The sequence below is a fragment of the Amia ocellicauda genome, chromosome 6, assembly GCF_036373705.1.
Source record: "Amia ocellicauda isolate fAmiCal2 chromosome 6, fAmiCal2.hap1, whole genome shotgun sequence".
Lineage (NCBI taxonomy): Eukaryota > Metazoa > Chordata > Actinopteri > Amiiformes > Amiidae > Amia > Amia ocellicauda.
The window spans coordinates 44117022-44128525 of record NC_089855.1 but is presented as its reverse complement, the minus strand read 5'-3'; the positions used below and the strand labels follow the sequence as shown (position 1 = coordinate 44128525).

Genomic DNA, 11504 nt, shown 5'->3' with positions numbered 1-11504 from the left:
GATTCCAAGACCGGTGGAAATGCAAGCCGGTTCACAAAAAGATCAGCTGGATCCCAGGCCGAGCAGCGGCTCTGGCTCCAGCACCGGCACCATGTCGGTGGAAAAGTGATAAGTGAGCTCACACTGAGTGAGCTCGTGAGTTCACGTCTTTACTGGGTAGTCCTTGACAACTTAATTGACTCAATTTTTGGGCTTAATTGGTCAAAATTAAAAAAATTTGAAGTTACTCAGGGACTGATGTGTAGAGAGACTTATTAAACCTGCAGGATTGTGGTTTTCCCAGAACAGAATTTACCAGCTCACCACAAAGGAACATGGTAGGTGCTATTGCAACATGGATTACACAAAAACATTGAAATCCAAGTTTGCAGTGGTCCTTCGGCCATTGCGTGGTAATCCAGATCACTTCAGCACGAATTTTGCAGTGGTCTGGACTACAACTCCAGGGACTACTGTGCAGTGGTCCAGACCTCAGAAACAGTGTGCATATGAACACTGAAGTAGGCATCATAACTGTAGCCAATACTTTTTTCCAAACCAATGTATAGCCCACTTTTCTTTTAAATTATGTTTAAAACAAAATTGAGGAAGCAGTGGTTAGTTCTGAATCAAACATATTGACCCCCTCACTCAATCTGTAAGTCCTGCAGCAAACATTGGAATATGCATAGATATTTGCTCAGACTGGTATAAATGTCCCTAATAAATAACCAAATGCCATTTCTATTGTTTCAAATGTGCCCAACATCTTACCAGTATGTCCTTTTAGTATGTCACAAAGGTTCCCTAAGCATGATACGAATGTTCCCTAGTTTATGTTACAGATGTGCCCTAGTACTCTCTCTCTCTCTCTCTCTCTCTCTCTCTCTCTCTCTCTCTCTCTCTCTCGCTCTCTCTCTCTCTCTCTGTCTCTCAATTTAGTGCATTTGGATTGTCAAAGCAATTGGACATGCAATCATACATACATACATACATACATACATACATACATACATACATATGGAAAATAAACAATAAAATTATAAATCACAATAAGATGTAATAAAGTACAGAAAAACAAAATGTAATAAAATGTGATCTTTAATACACACAAATATGTATGGCTGGTCAGAAGCGTTTTGGACTCGGGTTCTTCTTCTTTACTTATAACGCTGTTGCCTTTTGCTAAAGCTTTCCATGGAGGGGAGCGTGGATGAGTTTGTACCATTCTTGGGAGGCTCTGCCTTGTTGGGGCGGAGCTGTGATCTAGGTGAACAGCAGATCGAGCATAGGTGGGCATGTGGGCGGAGGAGGAGGAAGGCCGGTCAAGCAAACAAGCTTCCTAAGGTACATAGCAGCAGCAAACAGCCCCCCCATCCAGCCAGCCAGGCAGTCTGGCTGGCAGTGACTGAGTGGTTGATAGATGGCAAGCAACGGAATGCACGTGCTCTGTGATGTCATAGCAGTCAGCTCAGAGAGAGGTTCGTGATTTCATCGCTGAGCTGGCTGGCTCTGTGTGTCTTGCTGGCTTTGTCTATGTGTGTCTGTGTGTGTGAGAGAGAGAGAGAGATTTTTTTATTTTTAACACCTTTATTTTACAAAAGAAAAACTAACAAAACATTAAAAACAAACTAGAAACACATAAAAGACATGAAAAAAACTCCTGACATAAAGACACAGCCTATTCCAAAAACCACTACACACGTGCTACCAATAAAAGATTCAAATGAATTAAACCAGTTGGTTTAAATGTCCAAAGTGAATGGCACAGATGGCCGCCCCGATCGCCCACATCTGCAGAAAAGCGTCCAGGTCTCCCGTCAGACTGTAGAAATTGTAATCCAGTCGCACTCTGGAGCTTACGAGAGACCTGAAGAGGGAGAGTGCGCACTGTTGCTGCACGCAGTCAGTCTGACTTCTCCTACTGCTCAGGATTAGCCAGCTTAGCCTGCCCCACTAGAAAGTTTGCTAACTGACAAACATGTCTGTGGCGCTGCTTGTACTGGACTCCCAAAATAAACACAGTGCGTGAGAAAAGGAGGCCCAGCTGCTTAAACAGGCTCTCCAGTGCAGTGAACAGCAGCTCTAATCTAGGGCAGTGGCAGAAACAGTGAAAAAGTGTCTCTCTCTCCCCACAGTGGGGACAGGTGTCGCTCACTCGGGGGTCCAGTGTATGTGCAAAAGAGTTTGTTGCGATGACGCCATGCAGAAGCCATGCAGAAGCGGGGGCTTGTTCAGGCTCCTCCAGGCCGGGCAGGCATCTTCCCCCAGAGCCAGGTGCTCCCTCCAGGGGGTGTCAGGGAAGGGCTGCAGCTGCTGATGGTGCAGCTCCCTCACACTGAGTTGATAGAGCTGCTGACGCTGACCTGTGGAGACAGACACACTACAGAGACTGTGATGCGACAGATGCGGCCTGATGAGCTAGGGGGGACTGAGAGACACAGACAAACAAGGGGAAAGACGGTGTCAGGGTCCTTGGGCCAGCAGTGCTGCGTGAGAGCCTGGAAAAGCCGCTCCACAGCGCCTATGGGAAGGGCGATCTGTACTGCCCAGAGAAATCTGGTTACGACTCTCAATGACCGCATACCCAGCCTGGCAGCCAGACTGTCGGCACCAACCCACTGTCCCCTTTTAAAATCCAACAAATCCCTCAGCCGGATCACGTCGACCTTAAGCAGGACTGATCTGAGGCTGCTGGAGAGCAGGAGTGGACAGCTAAAACCGGGGTTCCACAGCAGTAGCTCCTCTAACAGCCAATACAGACTGCTGCCCCCCAGTTCCCTACCAAGGGAGAAGCGCTGCCATACCTCGAAAACTGTATGATAAAAAACAGGCAGTGAAGGAAGTATATGGGGAGGTGTCTTAAGTAAAAACATGTGTCTGTCATAACAAGTGTCCAGGGCGGGAGACACTGGGGATCTTGAGGGTACAGGAGCCTCTAAGCTGCCTGCAGCCGAAAGGCAGGTACAGCACTGTTTTGCGCACCCAGTGCAGCCTGTCCCAGAAGAAATCCAGGAGCAGGGTCTGTATCTGGGACACCAGGGCCGCTGGGGGGTCCAGACAGGCATAAATGTGACAGAGCATGGAGGCCACCAAGATATTAATAACAATTGCTCTCCCCCTAAAGGAGAGCTGGGGCAGCAGCCAGTGCCATGCCCTCAACCTGCCCTGTACCCTCTCCAGCAGGCCAGCCCAGTTCTCCTGCGTCTCCCCCAAAGTCACACCCAGCACCCGAGGTCCTGAGTGAGACCAATGCAGCCCCGCAGAGAGGGCAGGGTTGGCAGAAACCTCCAACACCCCAACCAGATGAGCGCTGCTCTTGCCCCAGTTGACCCTGGCTGAGGTGGCCCTGCTGAACTAGTCCAGACACTCCCACAATGACCTGGAAGTCTCGCTGGCCAGACTGTGTGTCTCAGCAGCATAGGCCGACACCCTGACCGCCTGCTCTGGGTGACAAGAGATGGACAGGCCACCATTAATCTTCAGCACACTAAACACACGACAGTACAGCAGCTGAATAAATTCTACGAACCGCGGGCCGACACCAACTGCTCTCAGCTCTCGGCATGATGTCTCTGAGCCGCTTAGCCAGAGCCTTAGACAGGATCTTATAGACCTGACACAGCAGCGCCACTGCCCTCAAGTTCACAATGGAGGACAGATTCCCCTTCTTGGGCAGCAGGGTCAGAATAGCTCTACGGCAGCTAATGGGCAGCAGCCCAGCTCACAGGCCCTCCTGCAGCGCTGAGAGCAGGTCCGGGCCCAGCTCAGCCCAAAACTCGGAGAAAAACTCTGCAGTGAGCCCATCTAGTCCCGGTGCCCAGCCCTTATTGAGCTCTTGCATTGCGCAGGTCAGCTCTGCTAGGGTTAGTGGGGCCTCCAGCCCCTTGACCCCATCCTGTGGGACCTTAGTCAGACCCTGCTGAAACTGCTGCTGCTGCTCCAGGCAGCCCGGCTCTGTGGAGTACAGCTCCCTATAGAATTGGGCGGCATGAGTACACATCTCCTGCCCATCCTGCAGCACACGGCCCTCAGCCGTCCTCAGGCTGAGCATCACCCTGCTCTGCTGCTGCCTGCATTCCAGCCCAAAAAAGAACTTGATGGGCGCATCCATCTGTGTCAGGCTCTGGAACTGCGAGCGCACCATTGCCCCTCGAGCCCACGTCCCCAGCAGCTCTGTCAATGCCTGCTGCATAGCTTTAAGGTCCTCTAATGCCCCCGAATCTCCAGCGTCCAAGGCTCGGTGGAGCACCTGAATCTCTCCTTCTAACTCCTTCATACATTAATTCAAGCTGTCAGTCCTATGCTCAGTGTACTTCTAGCAGAAGAGCCTGGTCTGAACCTTGCCAATGTCCCACCACTGTCTCAGGGAGGCAAACCTAGGGCGCTCTGATCTCTGCCAAAAGAAAATAAAAGAATTACAAAAAATCCTGTCCTGCAGCAAGCTATTATTGAAAAGCCAGTAGGCACTGCGCAGCCGGACAGGAGGCAGGGTGACACTCACAGTGATGAGACAGTGATCAGTGGTCAGGTGGGGGTGATATGGCAGCCACCGATCAGATTGACATGATGTGTAAAGGTATAAAATCTATCCAGCCTGGCTAGCGACATAATGCTAGAACCCGGCCTCACCCAGGTGTACTGTTTCACCTTTGGGTTGGCATTCCTCCAGACATCGACCAGATTGTGCAACTGTGTAATACCTTCCAGCTGTTTTGTCGACTGTGGACTGGGCTCCAAATGATTCCTATCTAATCTATAGTCCACAGTACAGTTCCAAACACCCCCCCAAAACCAGGATCTCCTCAGCCCCACAGTCTGCCAGCGCTTTGCTGAGCACCGGAAACACTGACAGTCTGTCTCTCACAGCATTGGGGGCATAGATATTAATAAACACTGTAGCATTATGTTGGGTGTATTTTTATAAGAGCATTTTAGCTCTGAGCTGAAGCACTGACCTTTCCCCCCCACAGTTATCAGATTTTCTTAACTCATCAGCTTGGAGCTGGTTTACATCAAAGTGATAGTTTTGGGGAGGATGGCACCAAGAATAGGCCAAATAGTTTGGAATCCTGCTGTGGGATGTCTGGAGAAGTGGGCCTGTAGGTAATATAACTCTTTGAACTGGAAATCCAATCTCACAAACTCAAGAACCAATCACCTATTGATCTGACAGGTGTATACAGAACAGCACACGGTCTCTCTCTCTCTCTCTCTCTCTCTGTCTCTCTCTCACCTGAACCAGAAACCAACTAAGTCTTTGCCGGCAACAGAAGAGTTAAACTGGGAGAAGGAGATTGAGCCGTGCGAAGAATTCTATTAAAGGACTTTATCAAATAAAGAATTTTACAGACTGCGCTGCCCGCCTGTGCCCACCTGATCAGTGGAGTTTTTACAGCTGGACAATTGACTAAGTCGACTGTATACGAAAGTGTCAGTCATTTAAATAGCTACTGAGTCTTAAGAAACTCGATCCTTGGAACGAACAGGGCCCTGCTTTCCTCAAAGACTTTGTCTTCAAGTAACTATGATGAAAACCCTGCATACAAAGAAGATTTTGTGCACAACCTTGGAGCCTTCAAACCACTGGAAAATCGGTTTGGAAAAGACTCTACATTCGAGAAACCCCGACTTCCAGGTGCATCGACTGAGTGGAAGTTCTTGGACAAAGCCGAACCGGACTGCCTTTGTTCCAAACCACACGGACCTCGTGCCGTGTGCTGTTATCTGAGCCCGAAGCCAGAGAGGCCTCTCTGCGACGAAGTTCAGATAAGTTTAACAGTTTGGAGTTCATGATTCATGACATTTGAGAAATCAATTAGAAATGTTAATCTGTGATTCATAACTCTAGAATGTGTAATATCATTTAGTTTTCTTCAATATAAATGTATGTTGCATTAAACTGTTTTGTTGATAATTTTAGAAATAAAATCTGTCAACGCCGAGAAATATCTTCTCATTCCTGTTTAACTGTTTAGTCTGAAATTGACACAAGTTAATAGACACCAGATTATAGGTGGCCCTGCCTATCCTTAATCATTGAATAATAATCAGTTAAGGGAAATTGTGGTAACAAGTAATGATAGGATCTTTCTCGGCACCTACGTAAATGAGACTGATATATATATAACGAGAAGTTACCTGACATAAATACTATCCTGCGTAGTTATTTAATGTCTGACTAACAATACTAATGAGAGACTCACCTTCGTCTTACTAACCGGTATTGTGGTCAATGTGTTTATAACCTTTTTTGTTTAACCATTTGTGTGATATCATATGCGATCACATGGTCTTTGATTTGGTCAAGGAAGTGATTTGTCTTTGAGTTGTTGATCTATTACTGAAAATAATTAATAATAAGCTTCTGCTGGATTACAGATAATACCCATTTTCTTCTTTCTCCTCACAGTACAGCTTATAGGCCAGTCTGGTCAGGCAGGAAGCAATGTGTCTCTCTCTGTCTCCCTCCAGCTCTCTCTTGTGTCTCGTTGCAGGATGAAGAAGTTAAGAGAACTCAAATTCTCTTTGTTTTCCCTTTTATAAGGTTTCCTTCCAACCAATAGCATTTTGCCACCACCATGACTTGGGTGCTTTATGATAATGTAATTATAAAGTGGGGGTCCCTTCGAATTTGGCTAGGAACCGATAAGAGGACAGGTCCCTTTTGGTCTTCTGGACATACAGACAAGGTTACCAGGGGCTACCAGAGGCTACCAGTGGCTACAAAGGAACTGTCCATTGCTTATATTTAAATAAATCCTGTTATCCAATCAAAAAACATAACAGCCATTACTGTTATCCGTCAGTCTGGTGTACTGTACGCTCCTTTACTGTACTATCAAGAGTATGCACTGCACACATTCATATCGGTTTCCTCTTTAAGTAAAGATGACATTTAAAAACCTTTACATTAAATCTTCTATTTAACATTTACCAAATTTTATAATTGATAATTATATATATATATATAGAGTATGTAATTACATAATTATTAAAAAAGCTATAATTCTTCTAAATAGTTATTTCTGTTCTAATTTTTGTAAATAAGCAATTATTTTTAAAAGAGAAGAGTCTGGAATAAGAAATTATGCAGGTTTTCCATTATGTAGAGAGGGAAAAAAAAACACAGAAACTGCATACAACTTCCATAACGCACCATTTTGGGCAACACAAATGTTCCCATGTAAATTAGACTGAGTTGACTATCTAATTTACATAGAGGAAATTTAGCACCCCCTGGATGTGCCCTGGATGTGCATCCCACAAATCTCCATCAACTGCAAGATGCTATCCTATCAATATGGGCCAACATTTCTAAAGAATGCTTTCAGCACCTTGTTGAATCAATGCCACGTAGAATTAAGGCAGTTCTGAAGGCGAAAGGGGGTCAAACACAGTATTAGTATGGTGTTCCTAATAATCCTTTAGGTGAGTGTAGATTGGACAGATATGTTGTTTGTTAATGAAATGGTCATTATCTGGTCCGGTGTCACGCTGAATCCAGTGCCCCTACGAGTCATGTGTCCCGGGTTGGTTTGTGCATGAATAAATTCATTTTCTTAGCACAGTATTTGTTAGCAGACGCTCTTATCCAGGGTGACTTTCAAAACATAGGAGCATTGCTGTGTGTCTGGCAACAGGGACAATGCAACAGTGATTTTAGACCTTAATCACAGACTTCATCAATAAGCACAATATCCCATCAAAGCATTAACATCACCTGAGATGGTCCAACAGTTTATTGATCTGCCCACAATTGTGCCGCAAAAACCAACAAAACAGTCGCATCCATAATCAATAGGCTAGCCAATTGTTTTTTAAATAAGAATAAAAGTAAAGATACGCCACAAAATGAATGAAAATGTGAACTGTGTGCTTGGTGACGAATGCATGTGAACTAATCCTGTATTTTAGTAAATACAGTGAAAGTGTCTGAAATAGCAAATCGGTGTAAATCCCTTAATGCATCAATACAAATAAATACAAATAAAAGGCTGATCTTAGCATATTCGTATACTTGTATGTTCGTTTCTGGTTTTCTAAATGTGATTTCGTGTTTTTTGTTTGGTTTTTACAATGTATCTGTGCTGTGTGTAGACGCGGAATGAGTTTGATTGTGATGTTAAATAGGGTTTAGAAACGTAGTCGCCTCGGGGCTGATTATTATTGCTGTGTTTCTTCACTTCTACTCATATACAAAATTGAGGAATCAGTGGTTAGTTCTGAATCAAACATATTGACCCCCTCACTCAATCTGTAAGTCCTGCAGCAAACATTGGAATATGCATAGATATTTGCACACATTTCTCTCTCTCTCTCATTCTCTCTCTCTCTCTCTCTCTCTCTCTCTCTCTCAATTCAGTGCATTTGTATTGTGAAAGCAATTGGACATGCAAACATACATACATACATACATATATATGGAAAATAAACAATACAATTATAAATCACAATAAGATGTAATAAAGTACAGAAAAACAAAATGTAATAAAATGTGATCTTTAATACACACATATGTATGGCTGGTAGGAAGCGTCGTGGACTCGGGTTCCTCTTCATTACTTTTAATGCTTTTGCCTTTTGTTAAAGCTTTCCATGGAGGAGAACGTGAATGAGTTTGTACCATTCTTGGGAGGCTCTGCCTTGTTGGGGCGGAGCTGTGATCCAGGTGAACAGCAGATCGGGCATAGGCAGGCAGTGACTGAGTGGTTGACAGACGGCAAGCAACGGAATGCACGTGCTCTGTGATGTCATAGCAGTCAGCTCAGAGAGAGGTTCGTGATGTCATCGCTGAGCTGGCTGGCTCTGTGTGTCTTGCTGGCTTTGTGTGTATGTGTGTGTGTGTGTCTGTGTGTGGGTGGGTGGGTGGCCTTGTTAGTGTCTGTCTGTCTCTCTCTGTCTCCCTCTCTCTCTCTCTCTCTGTCTCTCGCTGGGCTCTGAGCTGGCTGGCTCTGTGTGTCTTGCTGGCTGTGTGTGTGTGTGTGTGTGAGAGAGAGAGAGATTTTTTGATTTTTAACACCTTTATTTTACAAAAAAAAAACAATTAAAACAAACTAGAAACACATAAAAGACATGAAAAAACTCCCGACATAAAAACCTATTCTAAAAACGCTCAATAAAAACCACTACACACGTGCTAGCTATAAAATATAGTGAATTAACCAGTTGGTTTAAATGTCCAAAGTCAATGGCACAGAGGGCAGCCCCGACCCCCCACATCTGCAGAAAAGTGTCCAGGTCTCCCGTCAGGCTGTAGAAATTGTAATCCAGTCGCACTCTGGAGTTTACGAGAGACCTGAAGAGGGAGAGTGCACACTGTTGCTGCACCCGCTAAGTCTGACTTCTCCTACTGCTCAGGATAGCCAGCTTAGCCTGCCCCACTAGAAAGTATGCTAACTGACAAACATGTCTGTGGCGCTGCTTGTACTGGACTCCCAAAATAAACACAGAGCGTGAGAAAAGGAGGCCCAGCTGCTTGAACAGGCTCTGCAGTGCAGTGAACAGCAGCTCTAATCTAGGGCAGTGGCAGAAACAGTGAAAAAGTGTCTCTCTCTCCCCGCAGTAGGGGCAGGTGTCGCTCACTCTGGGGTCCAGTGTATGTGCAAAAGAGTTTGTTGCGATGACGCCATGCAGAAGCCATGCAGAAGCGGGGGCTTGTTCAGGCTCCTCCAGGCCGGGCAGGCATCTTCCCCCAGAGCCAGGTGCTCCCTCCAGGGGGTGTCAGGGAGGGGCTGCAGCTGCTGATGGTGCAGCTCCCTCACACTGAGCTGATAGAGCTGCTGACGCTGAAATGTGGAGACAGACACACTACACAGTCTGTGAGGCGACAGAAGGCGGCCTGATGAGCTAGGGGGGACTGAGAGACACAGACAAACAAGGGGAAAGACGGTGTCAGGGTCCTTGGGCCAGCAGTGCTGTGTGAGAACCTGGAACAGCCGCTCCACAGCGCCTATGGGAAGGGCGTTCTGTACTGCCCAGAGAAATCTGGTTACGACTCTCAGTGACCTCATACCCAGCCTGGCAGCCAGGCTGTCGGCACCAACGCACTGTCCCCTGATAAAATCCAACAAATCCCTCAGCCGGATCACGTCGACCTTAAGCAGGACTGACCTGAGGCTGCTGGAGTGCAGGAGTGGACAGCTAAAACCGGGGTTCGACAGCAGTGGCTCCTCTAACAGCCAATACAGACTGCTGCGCCCCAGCTCCCTACCCAGGGAGAAGCGCTGCCACACCTTTTAAACAGTACTATAAAAAACAGGCAGGGAAGGAAATATATTGGGACATGTCTTAACTAAAAACATGTGTCTGTCATAACAAATGTCCAGGGCGGGAGACACAGGGGATCTGGAGGGTACAGGAGCCTCTGAGCTGCCTGCAGCCGAAAGGCACTAAGCCTGCTTAACAGATCTACCAACCACTGTCCCCCCTCCTGGACCGGCAGGTACAGCACTGCTTTGCGCACCCAGTGCAGCCCATCCAGAAATCCAGGAGCAGGGTCTGTATCTGGGACACCAGGGCCGGTGGGGGGTCCAGACATGCATAAGTGTGCCAGAGCATGGAGGCCACCAAGATATTAATAACAATTGCTCTCCCCCTAAAGGAGAGCTGGGGCAGCAGCCACTGCCATGCTCTCAACCGGCTCTGTACCCTCTCCAGCAGGCCCGCCCAGTTCTCTTGCGTCTCCCCCAAAGTCACACCCAGCACCCGAGGGCCTGAGAGAGACCACAGCAGCCCCGCAGGGAGGGCAGGGGGTGCAGAAACCTCCCACACCCCAACCAGACGAGCGCTGCTCTTGCCCCAGTTGACCCTGGCTGAGGAGGCCCAGCTGAACTCCTCCAGACATTCCCACAATGACCTGGACGTCTCGCTGGCCAGACTGTGTGTCTCAGCAGCATAGGCCGACACCCTTGGGTGACAAGGGATGGACAGCCCGGCTAGCAGCCTGTGCAGCAGGGGCTCGATAGAAATTGAGTATAGCATCCCTGACAGACTGCAGCCCTGTCTGATGTCTCATTGGAAGGGGATAGGCTCACTCAGGCCACCATTGATCTTCAGCACAATTAACACATGACAGTACAGCAGCTGAATAAATTCTACGAACCGCGGGCCGACACCAACTGCTCTCAGCACCTGAAACAGGCACTGCGGCCGGCATGATGTCTCTGAGCCGCTTAGCCAGAGCCTTATACAGGATCTTATAGTCCTGACACAGCAGCGCCACTGGCCTCATGTTCACAATGGAGGACAGATTCCCCTTCTTGGGCAGCAGGGTCAGAATAGCTCTACGACAGCTAATGGGCAGCAGCCCAGCTCACAGTCCCTCCTGCAGCACTGAGAGCAGGTCCGGGCCCAGCTCAGCCCAAAACTCTAAGAAAAACTCCACAGTGAGCCCATTCAGCCCCGGTGCCCAGCCCTTATTGAGCTCTTGCATTGCGCAGGTCATCTCTGCCAGATTTAGAAGGGCCTCCAGCCCCTTGACCCCATCCTGTGGGAACTTAGGCAGACCCTGCAGAAACTGCTGC

At 47.4% G+C, this 11504-nt stretch overlaps 2 non-coding genes across 2 annotated transcripts; both read left to right on the top strand.

The window, feature by feature from the left end:
* Nucleotides 1-1120: 1120 nt before the first annotated feature.
* Nucleotides 1121-1235, top strand: LOC136752068 (U5 spliceosomal RNA). The gene has a single exon (XR_010817239.1). It is a non-coding gene; the product is annotated as a U5 spliceosomal RNA (small nuclear RNA).
* Nucleotides 1236-8521: 7286 nt separating this feature from the next.
* Nucleotides 8522-8636, top strand: LOC136752015 (U5 spliceosomal RNA). The gene has a single exon (XR_010817197.1). It is a non-coding gene; the product is annotated as a U5 spliceosomal RNA (small nuclear RNA).
* The last annotated feature ends 2868 nt before the right edge of the window (nt 8637-11504 follow it).